Source organism: Lagenorhynchus albirostris, chromosome 6, assembly GCF_949774975.1.
Source record: "Lagenorhynchus albirostris chromosome 6, mLagAlb1.1, whole genome shotgun sequence".
NCBI lineage: Eukaryota > Metazoa > Chordata > Mammalia > Artiodactyla > Delphinidae > Lagenorhynchus > Lagenorhynchus albirostris.
The window spans coordinates 45,748,953-45,769,072 of record NC_083100.1 but is presented as its reverse complement, the minus strand read 5'-3'; the positions used below and the strand labels follow the sequence as shown (position 1 = coordinate 45,769,072).

Sequence of the window (20,120 nt, the reverse complement as noted above, 5' to 3'; positions counted from 1 at the left end):
ATCAATAAAAATTTAGAGTTCACCAAAAATGTGTGAAATAAAATGACAATTAGTACACAGGATTTTAGCTTGCAAACTAGATGTGTTATCCTCTAGTCGTGAATAGAAAGTAGAATTGCTGAGTTGGGGTGTCTTGGTTCTGATGCTTGTAATTCATCTCTCAATATTGACTGTATTGATTTTCTTTTTGGAAAAATAAGGAAACACAGCCCTACATATGGGCAGGGTTATTTTGAAAATAAAATGTTTTTATACCAGTGAAAACATTTCGAAAAGTTAGAAGAACCTAAAAGATTAATCATCATCAGTGGCTCACCTAGTTTAAATAGATTACTATTTAGAAATTAAGAATTAAGTTAGATGCAAGCTCCTAATAAGATGACATCTATTTTTGCTTTTATAATAACAAGTTATAATATGCTTACATGTCTGATTCCTCTACTACATTCAAAGCTCCACTTCTTCATCTGTATCCCGAGTGCAGAGCACTGAGCAGGTATTTAATAAATGTTCATTGGATGAATAAAACTGGAGAGGACATGAGGAAAGAACATCTTTATAACATCATAGTCTGATTATCATAAATTAGAGAACTAGCTTTCAGTCATATTTTGGAGACAGGTAAATCTTTTAAACAGGTACCTCGCTCATTGTTTCCTCTTTGCCTGAATCTATGAAATTGGAAGTTTTTTGTTTCTGTAATTTCACCTCTTTTGCTGTTGAGTCATTACAGTAAAACATTAAGAGGATGTGCTCTTGGTAATATCTTTGTCGATATTAAATGAAGTCTTCATTGCCTAAAAGAATGTACTGTACTGATTTGATTTTAAATGCTTTCATGCATAGCAAAGAGATGAAGACTGGTTTGCCCAGTTTTATCTAGTCATGAGTGCTCCAGAGGAGTGACCTGCCATGGCTAATACTATTACTTTCCTCATAATAATAGATTCAGAACATTCAAAGACTGCTCTTTAATCATTTACTTTTTAAAAATAAAGTGAGTTGTTTTATTAAAATTAATTAATTAATTTTGGCTGCATTGGGTCTTTGTTGCTGCATGCGGGCTTTTCCCTGTTTGCTGTGAGTGGGGGCTACTCTTCTTTGTGGGGTGTGAGCTTCTCATTGTGGTGGCTTCCCTTGTTGTGGAGCACGGGCTCTAGGCACATGGGCTTCAGTAGCTGTGGCACGTGGACTCAGTAGTTGTGGCTCATGGGCTCTAGAGCACAGGCTCAGTAGTTGTGGCACACGGGCTTAGTTGCTCCGCAGCATGTGGGATCTTCCTGGACCAGGGCTTGAACCCATGTCTCCTGCATTGGCAGGCAGATTCTTAACCACTGCACCACCAGGGAAGCCCTACTTCTTTTAACTACTCACAGTTTGGAAATTAAGCATAGTTGGTATTACATGTTTTTCTATTTTCTGTGGCTCAGTGTTGAATTCTAATGACATGTCTTTGCAAAAGTTTACATGCATGTGTGGACTCTGATATCACTTGTTAGAAAAGGGAAATTTGACTGTAAATTTGACCTTTTCAGCACAAGTCATAATGTTCCTGGAATACAGCTTTTTTTTTAACATCTTTATTGGAGTATAATTGCTTTACAATGGTGTGTTAGTTTCTGCTGTATAACAAAGTGAATCAGCTATATGTATACATATATCCCCATATTTCCTCCCTCATCTGTCTCCCTCCCACCATCCCTACACCACCTCTCTAGGTGGTAACAAAGCAATGAACTGATCTCCCTGTGCTATGCAGCTGCTTCCCACTAGCTATCGGTTTTACATTTGGTAGTGTATATATATCCATGTCACTCTCTCACTTCGTCCCCGCTTACCCTTCCCCCTCCCTGTTTCCTCAAATACATCCTCTACATCTGCGTCTTTATTCCTGTTCTGCCCCTAGGTTCTTCAGAAGTTTTTTTTTTTTTTAAGATTCCATATATATGTGTTATCATACAGTATTTGTTTTCCTCTTTCTGACTTCACTCTGTATGACAGACTCTAGGTCCATCCACCTCACTACAAATAACTCAATTTCGTTTCTTTTTATGGCTGAGTAATATTCCATTGTATATACGTGCCACATCTTCTTTATCCATTCATCTGTCTATGGACACTTAGGTTTGGAATGCATCTTTTTTGGCTTAGTAATATGATCTGCTCTTTGTATAGTCCTTTACAGTTTTGAAAGTGCTTTCATACATAACTCCTTTGCAAATACCCCAGGAGAGAGGGAGGATAAGTGTTATAGGCATCTTGTTACAACTGCTCTGTAGGTTACTTTGACCTAACTTACCTATAAAATATTTAATTGTCAAATAAAATTAGACTTGACCTAATTATGTTGACGTTTCCACACCTCTTACTATTCCCATAAATCTGTGAACCAAGAAAACGCTTGCTATATCTATGCTAAATTATATCATTGGGTTTTGAGACCTTGTGCCTCAGGAGATTAGGCTCAGATGAGATGATTGCAATCTTCTTTGCTCACAGATAGGAAGCTATCTTCATTTATCACAGAGTAACTGAAGAATAACTGAAAGAGTTTGAGATATTTTTTGTCTTTTGTCAAGTCAAAATAGAAATGTCTCTCTTCTGGTGAGGAAAATGTGTAACAGAGAAGGCTGAAGAGAAAGATGTTTATAGCTTGGGTAAATATAATACTTGTTTATTGTAAGTGTTTTATATATTTATTTTATAGCACAGTCTCTATCCTGAGAGGTCAGGGGAAAGAATGATTCAAATATATATTTGTAATCTATGACCTCTTTCTTTGGTGATTATAGTTTGTTGAATTCTGTTTGAGATGGGGCTTAGGTCTAAAAAGAGGGGGTAAAATGGAGAGAAGATTCTAGAAAAGAATCAGGTGCCTTTGGGTAGCAATGCGTATTTAGATAGTATACTTAAACCTATTTAAGAAAAAAGGAAAATGGCCATAATTTTTATTTTCTTAACAAAGGAACAATGAAGAAAAATGAACTTCAGTAAGCAAAACTTTTATTTCTTTATAGCTAATATTTGGGGAGAACTTTTTGGTGCTTTATGATATCTTGTACACCCAGTCTTAAAAATGAAACTGTGAAATTGTAGACCCAGGTATCTTATATATCCTTCGGTCTTTTATAAAATAAAGTTTATTTTTCCAGTTCTATAAACACTGATAGTTCAAGTCTTTTTTTTTTATATAGGTCATTCAGATACCACATAGTTGATATCAAATCCTTATCAGACAGTGAAAGTCTATAAAAGGTATAGGTGTCAAAGCAGATAGTTGCTTAAGGAACTTCTAGACCAGTTAGTAAGGCACAAAAGATTTACTTAGCTAGTGTCTTTCTGAAAAGCTTCAAAGAAATAAGAAAGTACCTTATTAGAGTATAGTTGGGTTGGAATAATTCTCTTCAGTTGCCAGTTTTTTATTTTCTTTCACGTAAACCATAATATTAATTCTGCAGGAAGGAAGAGATATTATTCATCTTGTGTAATTTTTTAATTAGTAAAGCTCCACATTTCTTATTGCATATCAGATTTATTAAGTTGTTCACATCTATCCCGAATCTGTTTATTTATAATTGCTTAAACCAATCACATTTATACTGTCTTCAACAGAAGTGAAGATGTGATTAATGTCGTACTCCAACCTAAATTTAATGAAAGGCTATATTGTATGATTTCCTAAGAAAACACAAACATTTTTTTTTTTTGCAGTACGCGAGCCTCTCACTGCTGCGGTCTTTCCCGTTGCGGAGCACAGGCTCCGGACGCGCAGGCCCAGCGGCCATGGCTCACGGGCCCAGCCGCTCCGCGGCATGTGGGATCTTCCCGGACCGGGGCACGAACCCGTGTCCCCCGCATCGGCAGGCGGACTCTCAACCACTGCGCCACCAGGGAAGCCCACAAACATTTTAAAGTATATGTTTTGCCCTCCTAATCCTGAAAAATCTACTGCAGGCACATCATGTCCCTTTTCAGCTTCCAAAAACAACAGATACCTTCAAAACACCAAAAGAGTTGCTGAATAACAATTTTGTAGAAAATTTTTATTGTTTTTAATATATCAATCATTCTGGCCCATTAATATTTTATACTGTGAGCTCAATTTAGCAAAAGTCACATAAAAATTCAACAAAGTGTATATTACACATTAGTAAATAACATATTTGAGAGTGATTATTTGGTTGTACTTGACAGAAAACCAATTAAAACTGTTAAGCAAAACAAAATATGTATTGGTTATCATAATTGAAAGTTCTGTAGTGATGCTTCAGACATGGCTGAATCCAGGCACTCACTCTCATAGCTTTGTTTTCCACTGAGTTGGATTCATTTTAGGGCAGGAATCCTGAAGACAAAATAGCCACTAGACTTTCAATCCCCCAGTCAGTCAACTCAAGTGAATAGGGATTGTTTCTTTCTAAATAGTTTTCGAAAAGGGTTGATTTGATTTTCTTTGTTTTAACTTAGTTCAACTTTCCATTCCTGAAATGAATAATTATGACTAGGGTTATAGTGCGTTTATTGACCAGTCCTGGACCTAGAATCACCCTCAGGCAAACATAACTACCAGGACGGAGAAAAGAAGTACAGGTCTGCAAGGGAAACCCAGGGTGCTATCATGAGAAGGTATTTTGTTTTGTCATTGTTTTTGTTTTGGTGAGAGGTGGTGGTGACAGCAAAGCACAGTGTATGTATATATTAAATTAAATTAAGAGTGAAATGTGCACCATTATATATAAGTCCCATTGAGCAAAAGAGCAGCAGTTTAAATTGGTATACTAATATTTTGTGATAGAGCAACATAAAGAATGATTGCAAAACCTCGATACTGAAAATGTTTGCTGAAGAAAGGCCTTGGAACATAACAAATCATACAGAAAACCTGTGATCATAGCATTTCTGAGACTTTCTCATCTGTAAAATAATAATTAATTATTTGGTTAACAGTAGATACTTTTATACACCTTTTTTGTGCTGAGTTTTATTGCTATAGGAGGTATTGAAGATTTTATCAAATAATGTTTGTATAATTTAAGTTAATTATATCCAATTATGGATGATATTGCACTCAATTTAGAATAGAGACAAGGATTAGTAAAACTCTTCTCCCCACCTTTCCTTAACTGTGGGAAATTGGAACACTATTACACCTCGCTGAAATTTGCCTTTAAATACATTACTCATTTCATGGATATTAACCTGAATAAAATTAAACTCCACAGGACTGGAAAAATTAAACTAATGACTTTTTATGTAATCCAAGTTAATGAGTGCTTTCTGGTCTAATTTTTCATTGAGGAATCAACCACAGTTTCTTGATTCCCTGCATTTGAATAGCCTCTATTATGGGGCTATTTACAAAAATGCTTAATAAGAGCCTGTATTGAATAGGTGCTCTATTTCCATACACACTGAAATATATTTACACATTTTTACAGTTTTTGGTAGCAATATAAGGTCTTTTAAAAATTAAGTGTGGCTTTTAGTGTAGGTTTTTTATAAATTTTTCTTTAATTACCTGAATATGTTTTTTTTTTCAAATTTATCTAATTAATTGATTTATTTTCGGCTGCCTTGGGTCTTCGTTTCTGCGCACGGGCTTTGTCTAGTTGCGGCGAGCAGGGGCTTCTCTTCATTGTGGTGCGAGGGCTTTTCACTGCGGTGGCTTCTCTTGTTGCGGAGCACAGGCTCTAGGCGCACGGGCTCAGTAGCTGTGGCTCATGGGCTCTAGCGTGCAGACTCAGTAGTTGTGGTGCACAGGCTTAGTTGCTCCGTGGCATGTGGGATCTTCCCGGACCAGGGATCGAGCCCATGTCCCCTGCATCGGCAGGCAGATTCTCAATCACTGCACCACCAGGGAAGCCCCCCTGAATATGTTTTTAATGTATTAAAATACTATACTAGGGCTTCCCTAGTGGCGCAGTGGTTGAGAGTCCGCCTGCCGACGCAGGGGACACGGGTTTGTGCCCCGGTCCGGGAAGATCCCACATGCCGTGGAGCGGCTGGGCCCGTGAGCAATGGCCGCTGAGCCTGCACGTCCGGAGCCTGTGCTCCGCAACGGGAGAGGCCACGGCAGTGAGAAGGCCCGCGTACCCACCCCACCCCACCCCCCAAAAAAATAAATAAAATAAAATAAAATACTATAATAAAGAATAGTGATTCATAATTTTCATCTTCTGAGATGAAGGAAGGAAGAAAGAAGAGTGGAAAGAAAGAAGGCAGGAAGGAGTGGAGACATAATGAAAGAAGGAGAGAAGGTACCTAAAAAATGGGGAATACTTAGGAAAAATTCTGTTCCTAAATAACTTGGTGCTGAAATTTGTATTTGCAGTGTTTTAGAAGTAGTCTTAGTGGTAGGAGATAAACTAAATATGATGACTAATTCAAAAAATTAAACCTAATTAAATCTAAAATATATTAGACAAAATTTTAACAATTAACTAAATAAAAGTTTTGACACTTTTGATAATGACTTAGTTGCTTTAAAACCTTTGTGTCAATTCATAGCTAAGGTCTTAATTTAAGGATTAGAAACTTACATGATTTTGTGTTTAAAATATGTAACGGACGTTAAGGGAAACTCTAAAATAAAAACCAGTCTTTCCTAATTCAGTGGAGGAGTTGAGGAAATGAATATAGTTATCTGAGAGAAGAGCAATGAAGGCAGGCAGAAGGAATAAAATGTTCAAAGGTCCTGAAATTTAATGTTTGAATCAAAGTCTCAAAAAACCTCATTAAAACATAAAAATAAAAAACACACCAAAAGGAAAATAAAAATTATTTAATAAATTAAACACATAAAAGTTATACTTCACTTGCAGTTAAAGAGGTACACATTTCAGAAAAAGAGACAATTTTTTGACAATCAAATTGTCAAAATATGAGAAAAAAGATCATTGCTGGAAAGGGTGATTTGAAATTAACATTATCATCTGCCATTGGTGGGAAGTCTATTTTGGTATATCTTTCTAGAAAGCGTCATGGTGGTATGTAAGAAAATACTTCAAAGATCAAGTATGCGCTTCCCTGGTGGCGCAGTGGTTGAGGGTCCGCCTGCCGATGCAGCGGACGCAGGTTCGTGCCCCAGTCCGGGAAGATCCCACATGCCACGGAGCGGCTGGGCCCGTGAGCCATGGTCGCTAAGCCTGCGCGTCTGGAACCTGTGCTCCGCTACGGGAGAGGCCACAATAGTGAGAGGCCTGCATACCGCAAAAAAAAAAAAAAAAAGATCAAGTACTTTTTCACCTAGTAATTTAACTTCTAGGAAGCCATAATAAAGGAATAACTTGAGATGAGCACAGATATTTATGTATGAAGATATATATTGCAGTTCTATTTATAGTATGAAAGTGTGGAACTTTTGAACAATTCATCATAAGTAAAAATGTCTTGAATTACTAGGTCCTTCTTTTTAATGTGCTGGGCACTGTTTGTGGATTATCTCATTTATTTCTTTCTACATTTATGTAATGTATAGTTAATGTTTGTTTGTTAATTTCCCTACCACTGTGTTTATAATAGACCAGCTTTTCCTTGGTGGAACTCATCTTTCATCATATGTAGTAGCCATATGGCTAAGGAGAACTGACCTTATTGGTATCTCGAATGGCCTAAGCCCATCAGTGATTCTATACCCCCAGTGATTGATTAGGGGTGTGTGTGTGTGTGTGTGTGTGTGTGTGTGTGTGTGTGTGTGTGTGTGACCTTATTGACTCAATAACAGTAAATCCCAGAACTTTTGATTACTGATTGAAGGAGAAATGCTCTTTCTCCTTTAGCTCTCGCTCTTGTTTTTGCTCTGGCTTTCTTGCTCTTTCTTTTCCTTCCCCCCCCCCCTTTCCTCCAAACATTGCTGAGATTTCCATTCTTTTCCCTAGTCAGATTTATTTTCCTCCCCAAATTCCCATTGCATTAAAAAGTTACTATACCCTGGTATGAATTTCACTCTGCCATACATCATTCATTAACTCAAGTAAATTTTTAGTCTGGGGCCAGTTGTCACTACTTCGAATCCATCTTAGTGCCTATGCTGTGTTTTACATAAAAGGCTCTAAATATTTGAGAGGTCAGAGTTTGTGAAGAGTTAATGTTAAAAAGAACAAAGACTTCCCCTTAACCTATTTATACTGAAAAATATAATAACCAAAAGTTTCACAGAAAGTTGCTTGGGTTTTCCACTGATTGCAGCAGAAAGAGTGAATGACTTGATAATTGTTCTCCTGCTTCTTCTAATTAGGAAAATTTCCTGCTGGTGACAGCTTCAAAGCACTGCTAAAAGTTTCATGTCAAATGTAGAGGAATGAACTAGATTTAATTTGTTTTCAAATTGGTGAATTTAAAATTGATATTAATTCTGAAATAGTTTGTCATGTCTCATCCTCTATCACTTTTCTCTTCACCATTCTGAGAGTGGAGAACTTAAAATGCACATGGAACAAAAAAGGAATGATGTCAATTCTTGGTTCAGACTGACATCTCTGAGAATAGGAAAGGCCTGGATCAGGGTTGTCTTGTCTTGCTCTCTTCTTACCTAAATTAAATTCCAAGCACCATTCCCCCTTTACATATTACAAATATGAATGCCTTGAGTCTATTTCTATTTTGCATTGCCATTTAACAAATATATACAAATTTCTAAGAAACAATTTACTTGTCTCACCTTCTCCCTTTCATGGTCTCTTCAGAGCCACATTTACCACATGGTCGACCTAAAATACATTTTCTTGCACCACTTCCCTGTTTTATCATACTCATGTCATCTTTAGGATAAAATCCAAATTTTAGCGTGGCATTCAGGAGGCTTCTTGATATGGCCTTACCTTACTGCAAAAATTTCTTATAAAATAGTTTCATAAGCATTCTATTTTCAAATCATATATACCTGACCACTTGCCTGTCCTTAAAGGTGGCATGTTCTTTCTTATTACTATACCTTTGCTTATGATGTTCCCTCTGCCAACCAATTTCTTCATTGGACAACTTCTAAACTGATGGTTCACAGGTTCCATCTTCTTAAGGAAGAAGACAAGTAAAAATACCTTTAAACCTGGCTTGTTGGTTTAGGTCGGTTTTGTTGTGTGTGGAATATTTAAAGATACAAGTGTTGCATTAACAAATAGAGGCGTCTAGTCATATTGCAATGTTCATAATGGTTTTCTTAAACTAATACTGTTGGAAAAAATGAAGGTTTTGGTAAAGAAATGGTTGGCTTCATTTAATTTCATGTACCTCTTCAAATTTCATAATATGTAATAAATGGTGGCAAAATAGTATAAAATTGAGTGTGTTATGTTCATACTAAAATTTTAAGAATCATTCACATTGGAAATCACGATTTTATATTTTAAAATAAAAATATGTTCAAAAGAGCAGCTCATAAGCTTATCTAACTTTTTGCAGGAATATTTAAAGTGCTCTTTAAATGACCAAGTCTAATCATGTCAGACGGTGGAATAATACATCCACTTCAGAGTATATGTCACTTTCCTGCAAGAAGAAAGATAGAAGTAGGCACAAGTTCATTCTTGTTTTTTGATGTGGGTATTTTTGTGCTCTTCTTTATGCTGTCACATTGCATAAAATATTCTAGGTTGAAAAGTGTTTTCCACAGTAAGAATGGATTTCAGTCAATCTGAGATAGAAATAAATGCTGTGGGCATAAGTTGAGTCAACCATTTTAAGGAAAATATTTACTTTGCTATACTGTTTGGAATGGGATTTTTTTAAACAGTTTTTTTTTTTAAACAAAGTTACTTATGTTATCTTGGGTGATTTCTTTCTTATTTCATTCCATTAGACCAACATTTGCACAAAATAAATAAGGAAATAACCATTACACTAAAGAACTAATTTTGTCTCCTTTTTCTCCCCCTTCCCCAAGCAGACAAAAAAGAAAAAATGATCTGGTTAATCACTTTGGAAATCATGGTACAGTTTCATGGCTACCTTTTAGCTGTGCCATGTTTGAAATTTCCTGTCCAGGATGAGCAGATCTATTTCTAGAAGTAGGTGATAATGCAGCCTTTACATTTTGAGGAAAGATAAGATGAGTTGTAGCATTTATATATACCCTAGGAGTCAATGCTAAGAGAATACCATGCCTATGATTTAATAAATAACAGCGTCATTGGGTAGATAAATATTTTTCTCACTAACATTATAAAATATCTATAAATGGCCTTAAAATATACCCTGCTCATATTTTTTTTTTCCTGCTCATATTTTAATTCAGATTTTACAATCGTTGCTTTCTCTGCTAGATGCTGTTGATGATCTGCCTATAATCCCACTCCCTTAGCATCTCCCAAATAAGCTTTTTTTACTTGAATTATGTGCCTCTGGGGCCTCCTAAACTAAGATTCCTTCTTTCTTTATCTCTAAAGTTACGATAGAAAATGAAAAAGAATATGGTGAACAAATAGATAAACAGGCTTCTAAAGAAAATTGTAGCTAAGTTAGAAAAAGATAGTTTCAGAGTATTCAGATGGGTCAGATACAAACAAAGAGTCAGAAATAAAGATCTGTCTTTAGTCTATAATTTGAGAAAGTCAAGAATACAGGTCTGGGGCTTCCCTGGTGGCACAGTTGGTGAGAGTCCACCTGCTGATGCAGGGGACATTGGTTCATGCCCCGGTCCGGGAGGATCCCGCATGCCGCGGAGCGGCTGGGCCCGTGAGCCATGGCCTCTGAGCCTGCGCGTCTGGAGCCTGTGCTCTGCAACGGGAGAGGCCACAACAGTGAGAGGCCCGCGTAAAAAAAAAAAAAACACAGGTCTGGCTTTACCAATGGTCTGTATCCGAGTTATGGAGGGAGACACAACAAAAGAGTTTGATATGTTTTTGTACTTGTGTTCCTCCTCCCCCTCAAAAAAAAAAAAAGCATATTTTTGCTGTTTTGGCAAGAAGAAATACTATACTATGAATTTTTTTGGCTGCTTTTGAATTTATGTTCAGAGGTCCATTTGAAATGATGGAATTAAGGGAAGGCATAATTTGTGCTGTTGCATCTGGAAGGACTTCTTCCTTTTGTGTGTTGGAATAAAAATGTAAGAATCTTAACTAGCCGTTGTGTCTGTTCTAGTTATAGCGTGAGAATAAATAGAAGGATGAGCTACCTAAATGTTTCTCCATAGCAGTTGAAGTGCAATGAAAGTTAAAATAGATCAGTGCTTTCTAAAATTCTGTTTCACCTTCTTAATCCAGGACAGAGTATGCGCTTGGTTAGTCTAATTAGCTAATAAGTGAAGGAGACAGCTGGGCCTGGTTGTCGTACAGCCTGAGGGAGAAAGGGGGTATATGGTCAACCAACCATCACTGTTCTTTAATAGTAACATATCCATGAGTTAAAACATTTAACTCATTATCTAGCAATCCTACTATTTGCCCTTATCTAACAATCTGTTACTCTACCTTTTCAAAAAATAACATGCTTTACCATTGTTTTCCTGTTACTGGGTAACTTTCTTGAACTTTCACAAGAAATGTAATTGGAATTTTAGAATATGCATTGTAATAACTAAATTAAAATACACATAAATATAATTATTGATTAATTCTACTGAGTCCAATTTTAATTTTATTTTTAGTTATGTGTAATTTCATCTGATATACACAAAAGAGAAAGTAATTGAGGGCAAGTTCAGATGGGAACTGGATGATTGAAAGTCAAGTGTCTGCATATTCCTTCAACTATATTTGAACATACCTACCCAGGTAAGAATAAGTGATTGCTTATTCATATACTTAATAACATTTGGAAAAAAGATTTGAAGCTATAAAAAAGTTTTTACTTTGTACTGATGATTTAAAAAGATAGTTTTATTTTATGAAATGGTAAAATACATAAAAGCAAAATAAAATTGAAATCGTGAATGAGTCTGTTTTCTAAAAACAACTTCTGTTACCTGTTTGTTCTATAGCATTTGATTTTTGTTTTGTTGTTTTTTTTCCTTTAAACAACATTAGGCTAATATACATATTCTTTGTTGAATTTATTATTTTTATAACAAATCTATTTTGTTCTATTTGGGAATATGAATTAATGCTTCATATTTTTCATTGTTATCTGTTAATATAAACATAAATGATTAAAAAAATTTTTAGATTGGGTTTATTACTCAGAATATCCTTATGGATAAATTAATATATATATATTTATATATACATACATATATATATATAGTGCTCATTTTGCATGCTAAATGTTACTAAAATTAGCATCACTGGCTCAATGGCTATAATATTTTAAAGGCTTTTTATTCTTATTGCTGAATTTACCTCCAGAAGGTGATAATGAGTTATAGACCCGTTGACTTATATTTTTTCATTCAAAAATTTTCCCTAACAAAACCGAGTTTCCCTAACAAACCTAGTCACTTTGGCAGGTGAACATTTAAATGGACAGCCAATTGGAGTAAAGATACAGAGCTGAGAAAGCCAGGGGATATTCGGGAAATTGGAAGCATGTGGTAGATATAGCAGAGTAGTGGCAAATAGGTTCTTGTGATTTGGATTCCTATACTATGGCATTTATATTTCATCATTATATGATGAGGAACAGTTGCAGGGGAATAAGATGATCCATGTTTTATCCTAAGCAGCTTAATCTGGAAGTGATTTGTGTGTTAGACTAATGAAGAGAGAGCAAACCCAAAGGGAGGGAGAATAATTTGTAGGCTTTTCTGTTTTATTTTTATCAATAGCTGTTTAAACACTTGCTATGTGCCAGGCACTATGGTAGGAACTGTAGAAAAAAAGATGAAGAAGACATAATCCTCATTCTTGAGGCTCTTATAGTATAGTGGGTGAGACATGTGTGGCAAACAAAGGAATATAATACACCATGACAGTGTAACAATTTAATCATATTCAAGGTAAGATTAATTGGTAACTAGTTATATTGAGATGCAGGTACTGGGTTATCAACTGAGGTGATTTTCCCAAAGACATCGAGTCTGATCAAGGTTACACTAGAAGCAATGTTTCTAAACTTTGCAAGAATTCAAACAGGAATCAATGAAACTTTAGGGCGAAAGTAGTGTAAATGAAAAACAAAGCAGTGGTAGAAGTGGTGGGAGGTTAAGGAGAGGGTCTTTTATCTTAGGCAAGAGTGGCATGTTGGTGGCATTATAGATATGGGGGAAAAAAAAAGCAAAAGTAGGATTTTTGTCATGGTAAAATAATAGGTTTAGTTTTGCTTTGCTCTCTCACTGCTTTTTGCTCATACCTTTGCTGGAGGCCTCATAGCATTTTAAAATTTCATTGCAATTCCTTATGTAATTGAGAATCCATTTATTTACTGTGAAAAGCGGTATGAGTTTCCTTAAAAGTACAAATATGATAAGAGTAAAAATAAGTTACATCAAACAAAACATATGAAATAAAGACCTGATTTTATTCATAACCACTGTATATATAATTTAGCTTTAGCCTTTCCAGCAATCACAAAAGTGGATATATATTCTTGCCCTAAGAGCTTAAATAAATTTATTATAGACGTCTTAGTGTAATGGACAGGAAAATTGTCCTTACCACTTAGAGGTGCCTTAAATTTTGCATTGTTGGAAGGAAAGGGAACTTTGTTAACACATAGTTATAAGTAGGTAAGTTTGTGGAAGTTAAGAATTCAACTTCTCCAGAAAGTCTTTCCTGATTTTTGGAACCGGGACCAGATCTTTCTCCCTTATATTATGTACCTTAATACCGTTTACATTCCTTGGTCATATCATGCATCGTGGTTTTATCTATCATTTCCTGAGACTATGATTCTTGAGGATTGGGTTGTCATTTATCATTACAGATATAAATTGAAATCTAAATAAAACTCACCACAATGTTGGTTTCATAGATACTCCACAAATATTTCTTAAATGCCAAATTTAATCCATTTCCATGGCTTGTCTCTTAATCATTGCTGTCCTAGTCTAGACGTTTTTGTGAGCTCCATATTAGTTTTCTATTGCTGTATGATAAATCACTTCAAAACTTAGCCACTTAAAACAGTACTTATATATTATCTCACAGTTTTCTGTGGGCTACAAATCTGGGTGCAGCTTAGCTGATGCCTCTGGCTGTAGGTCCCTTGTGATGTTGCAGTCAAGCTGTCCACTGCAGCTGCAGTCCTTTCAGAGCTCAACTAGGGCTGAAGGGTCCACTTCCAGACTCAGCCATGGAGGCCCTCTCTATATAGGGCTGCCTCACCCATTATGGAAACCACATTCCTTTAAAATCAAATCTAGGAAGTGTCATCCCATTTGTGGTGAGTTGAACGATGGCCTCCAAATAGATATGTTCAAGTCCTAACCTGTGTTTCTTGTGAATGTGACATTATTTGGAAAAAGAGTAAAGATGGTAGATGTAATTAAATTAAGGCTCTTGAGTGCGAACATCCTGGATTAACTAGAGGAGCCTTAAATCCAGTAACATGTGTCCTTATGAGGCATACACAAAGGAGAAGTTCCTGTGCGGACAGGGGCAAGGACTGGTGTGATGCGACCACAAGTTAAGGATCACCTGGTGCCACCAGGCCCTGAAAAGGCAGGAATAAAATCTCCCTTAGAGCCTTCAGAGGAAGTGTAGTGTTTCTGACACCTTGATTTCAAACTTGCAGCCTCCAAAACTATGAGAGAATAAACTTCTGTTGTTTTAAGTCACCCAGTTTGTGGTAGTTTGTTATGGAAGCCACAGGAAACTAATATACCACCCCTTCTGCAGTCTTCTATATTTTAGAATGAGTCCTAGGTCCAGCCAACATCTAAGAGGAGGGGGTCACAAAAGGGTATGAATATCACGAGGCAGAGATCCTTGGAAGCCATCTGAGAGTCTATCTATTCTATCAGATTTCTGAATGTCTCCATTTGCTTAATCTTTGTTTGACACATCTGTGTAGATGGACCAAACTCTACAGGCCAGACATTAGACTCATTATCTCACATTCTTAAAAATCATGATCTTTCTCTGTATTTCCCACCTCTCTGATTAGAATTACTGCTCATTTTGGAAAGTCAAATTGGAAAACTTAGAGTTAATTTGAATTTCTACTTTTTTCTTAATATTCATAGCCCTTAATTGATTAACCAGTCTTTTTCATTCTGTTTCTTAAATTTTTATCATCTCTCCCTTTCTTTTCAATCTCTCTCCTACTGTTTGTGGGCTTCTATTATGTCTTTCTAGAATTAGCAGTATAGCCCCTAAATCGTCTATCTGTTTCTGAACTTTTTTTCCTTCAAACCTTACCCTGCAAAGTGGGTTTTGAAAACTCAAATGGAGTTATGTAATTCCCATTATTATTAACATTCTCAAGAAAAAGTTCTAGTTTGTGATCTAGCTCTTGACTTCCTAAAATCCAAACTGTATCTTTAATCATTCCTTAACATAGATCTATAAAATTGTATAAGACTTTCCGGATATATTATGTTCTTTATTTTTGCTTGCCTTTGTCTGGGATTCTCTTTTTCCAGGAGTCAGATCGGTGTTTGTTTTTATATCCAAAGCACCCTGCAGAATGTCTAATATAATGGCCAACACAGAATAGGTTTTCTTCTGTCGTAAACTAAAGTTAAAGATGAAAGAGATGAAGGATGAAGAGAGGAGAAGAGGCCTGAAACATCAGTATAAGGGCTAAATATACAGACTCATCTAAGATGGAAACAAATGAAAGAGAAAGGAAAACTATGGGCTAGTGATGGAGAAAGACTAGACAGTTTAAGTGTAGGATAAAGGCAAAGGTATGTTCAGAAATAGAAGAAGTAGAAGCTCAAGAAAGTATGACAAAAAGAGAAAGTTCTAAATAAAGTTTAGATTTGAATGAGGCTATGATGTGTTTTTAAGCTTTTAGGAGTGTTAAAAGGTACATCTCTTCACAGACATTACAATATATTAGGCGGGAAGTGTATGGAATGATGCAGTTAGTTATTCAAGATAATGAGAAGTAGAATAAATAGATAACAAAAATGTGATGCAGTGTTAAGAAAGTAGCAGAAAGGAAATAGAAGTATCATTTCTTTTGCCCCCTTTGGTTGTAATAAGTAAGACTAATGGCACTCTTGTCTGAAGAGAGCCTCTAGGGAAATCCCTCAGTGGAGAGCAAATTCAAATCCTTTTCAGGAAATGTATTCTGCTTGATCAGCATTTAAATACCAAAGGAAATAATCTTTAAGCCATTCGAAGAGATTGAAGAAAGACATTTTGCTTTCCCTGATCTTTGGTTGTACATTAAAAATTTACATTCAGTACATCTGTATATGTAAACCAAGCTTCTAATAAATAATGATATTCAAATTAATCTTTATCTGTATAATGTTAACATTAATTTTCATTTAACGAAGAGATTTAAAGGGAAAAATGTCTTGAATATTTATGCAATATGTAATTGTAATGAATGGTTTATTCATAAATTAATTGCTATTTGAATGAAATAGTGAAAACTGGGAAAGTAGTTTTTTATCAAGTATGTTAGTCTCTATGTTGCAAAGTGGTAATCTATTGACCTTTTAGTGTAAACTAATTATTCATGCTATGAGGGTATTATATATTATATCAAAACTTTCAGTTATTTAGAGGTAACATTCTGGGGTTTTTTTTGACCTCCGAAGGTTTCCTAAGAGGTAACATTCTTTATAAAATGATTTACTTTGCTTTTAGAGCATGATTTACATTGAGAAAATTTAGTTTAGTGAAAAATAAAAAAAATCTTTCAAAAAGATATTTTTTACACATGAAGACAGAAATAAATGAGGGAAAAGAATAGGATTTACATAATTATGTGCACTGAATGAAGAGAGAAGGAAATTGGTAAATCGTGAGTTTTGCATTGCATAGTTCATCAGCTCAGTGGCCTGACAATCTAAACTGGAAACTTTTTGATCAAGTGACTATCTGTGATGGTCAAAACCTGTTTATACAAGCAATCTGTTATGTAGTAATCACATCTACATTTGAAGAGTCTCTATCAATTTCAGTTCTTAGTTTGCAGGTAACAGAAACTAGTTCTGAGGACTTTAAGCAAAAAAAAGCATTTTATTGAAAGGATATGAGGTAGCTCATAGAATCAGAGGGTAATCAGAAAAAAAGTTCTCAGGAAAGACAGCAAGCAGCCAGAGCGTTTCCGGGGATCCGGAAAGCAGCAAGTGGAGAGAGACTGTGAAGAGTACTGCCATGGAGCTAAATCTGGACCGATACTGTGGTTTAATGCTGTTTCTCACACATTCACAAAGCCAGTGTGCATGGCTGGGTCTCAATCATTTGCCCTCAGCCAGGAACCATGGCACTTGATTAACAGTTCTCCCGAGACTGCCAGCATGTGGAGAAGGTAGGTTCCCCAAAAGAATTTCAACGTTTTGGGACCAGGTTGGGAAGTCTCTGTAGGGTAAGTAAAAACAGTAGATGTTTCTAAAACCTTTCTTCGGAACTGTCATTCGAAAGCCATCAAACTCTAGTGGTAAAAAGCTCAAATAATAAAGATTTTACCAGTAAAATTAACATAGATTAAATAATAATGTTGCTCAGGTTTCAAACATTTATTTGTTCCTTTTTTTATACATATGTTTATTGTCTGTCATGTGCCAAGTGCTGTCCTAAGCAGTGAAAATAAAACTATAAACAATAGAATTAGTCGTGGCTTTGCACAGAGCTTGTAGTCTAGTGAGAATTGAAGTATGTGCAACACTTAATATATTGCAGGAAGTCTAGAATGGGAGCTGTATTAGTTTCCTAGGGCTACACACAAACTGGGTGACCTTAAACAACAAAAATTCTAGAGGCTAGAAGTCTGAAACCTAAGTGTCAGCAGGGTCATGTGTCCTCCAAAGACTCTAGGGGAGGATCCTGCTTCGTTTCTTTCAGCTTCTGGTGGCTGATGGTCTTTCTTGGCGGGTGGCAGCCTAACTCCAATCTCTGGCTCCATCTTCACGTGGCCTTCTTCCCTGTGTGTCTCTGGGTGTATCCTCTCTTCTAAAAATACCAGTCATTGGATTTAGGGCCTATCCTAAATCTGGAATGATTTTACCTCAAGATCCGGAACTAATTACATCTATAAAGACCCTATTTCCAAATAAGGTCACACGCTGAGGTTCTGAGGGAACATGAATTTTGGGGACATGGTGTTTAACCCACTCTAGGGAGGGTACGTGATACCATTGGTATTCCTAGCAGGGTCCCTGGGCCTGTACGTGGGGTATGTTAGAGAAGCTTACCTGAAGGAAATGTCTAACTGACGGTGGATGTTCAGCAGAAGGAAAGGGATGTATAATGGACCCTCCCAGCATTTGTGAGGAAGCATAGTTCATTGGAAGAACTGAAAGTGTCAATAGTTCAGTTCAACTGGAGCAAAGAGTAAATGGGGCTGGCAAGAGGTGGAGAGGAGAAAGGATGGTGAAGAGTTTCAATGGGACAGATGATTAAGGGAACGCGTAAGGAGTTTGACATTATCCTGAATGTAGTGGGGTGCCACTGAGGGAATAACCATTATGAAATGCAAAGAGAAAGAAAGTGAAAAGAGTGAAACTGGGACACACAGCTGTATCTACAGTAGATCTCAACACTGTGTATACCTGGCAACCTTTAATATTAAACACTAAATGCATCTAAATGTTAGCAGTGGTTATTCCTCGGTGACTTTAATTTTATTCTTTCTAACATTTTTAAAATATAGTGGGTCCAATGAGCATATACTACTTTTATAATGAGGGGGAAAAAGCATTTTTTGGTAAAATTTAGCACATAAAATATACCTGAAGTAAGATTTTTCATAGCACAGTGTTTTTAAAAATAAGTAATTGATTTCAAGGATTGGGTATCTTTTGACTTAGGAGGAAAAAAGACTTGTGAGTGAATAAAGAATTATATCACCTGAGCCAGGTATTTCATAAACCATCTTGAAATATGTATGGGGATATGGATTGCATATCCTCAGTTGCGTTAAGTAGCCATTGGATAAATCAGGGGAAAAACTTCTACTTTTGGACATAAAATAGGAAATACATTTGGATTGAAAGCACTTTTTCACTTGATTTTGAAAACCATGTCAGTGAATGAGCAATTTAAAGAACGTAGAAATTGATCCTTTTATGTAAGTTATCATCAGTAATGCCAGGTTGCCTTATGTAAGGTGATTAGACATAACATTCCTGTGAAGATTTTACTAATTTTGTAAGACTGAAGTGGTATTTAGGTTTCTGGAATGCAAAATTAGAGCTTTACTATTAAATCTACTTTACATATCAAGGGTCATGCTGTGAGAACAGAACATATTTGCATGTTCTTCTGTTTTTTTCCACCCAGTTTCAGAATATTAAACAACAAGTCCATTAACACTTACTGGATGATGGGACGGGGCAATTAAAACTCTCATGTCATCTTTAGGCTATTTTCTTTTTTTGTGATTATCAAGAGATAACACAGCTTAATTAAAGTCTCATAATAAAGTTTATAAAAGGCTGAATGCTGGCCAGTACTTGCAATTAGGAAAATCATTTGATACTTCTGTGGGAGTTTTTGTTTTTCTTCAAAATTTTGTTAGTTGCTTAAATAGTATTGTTTACTTTGATTCCTCGATAAAATTATTTGCTAATCCTGACCTGGGATGATGAATAAATATTTTGCTGTTTAAGGATAGTTCAAAGTTCAAACATTTTACTTGCTAGTGACTATAAAGTAAACAGACCTTCTTTCTTTAAAAATAGTTTCAAATAAACTCTAGTAATAGATATACTAGAAATACATTTCTTGGTTAATTATTTTAAAAGAAAATAGATAACAATAATTATAAGAAAAAAGTGCACTTACATTTCAGTGGAGAGTGACTTTTTTAAAGCAAGTTTATATCCCTTATATCATTTAGTTAGCCTATCCCAAAAATATTTTAGGTGACTTGTCCTATGTACAATTTCACTTAATTAGGACTATGAACCTGAAATTCTACTGGAGAATCTACTTGCCTGGAGTTGATGTGCTTCTCCCCTCCATCTTCCCATTCTTGAGTAGAGTTTTCTAAACTCCTGAGAATTAAAAATCTGCCACGGCAGTCCTAGCAACTTTAATAATATGAATTATTATGGCTAACACTTACATGTTGTTTAGTGTCAGGCACTGTTTTAAGCTGTCCTTACAAATGAACATATCTAA

General features: G+C 35.8%; 1 protein-coding gene across 3 annotated transcripts in view; it reads left to right on the top strand.

Moving 5' to 3' along the window:
- The window catches only part of GULP1 (GULP PTB domain containing engulfment adaptor 1), a 268,642-nt gene that overhangs the window by 81,531 nt on the left and 166,991 nt on the right, over positions 1–20,120 (top strand). For all 3 annotated transcript variants that reach the window (XM_060152473.1, XM_060152472.1, XM_060152474.1), the window contains exon 2: positions 11,585–11,711. The gene's annotated coding sequence lies outside the window, so the exon portion shown is untranslated. The remainder of the gene's footprint in view (positions 1–11,584; positions 11,712–20,120) is intronic.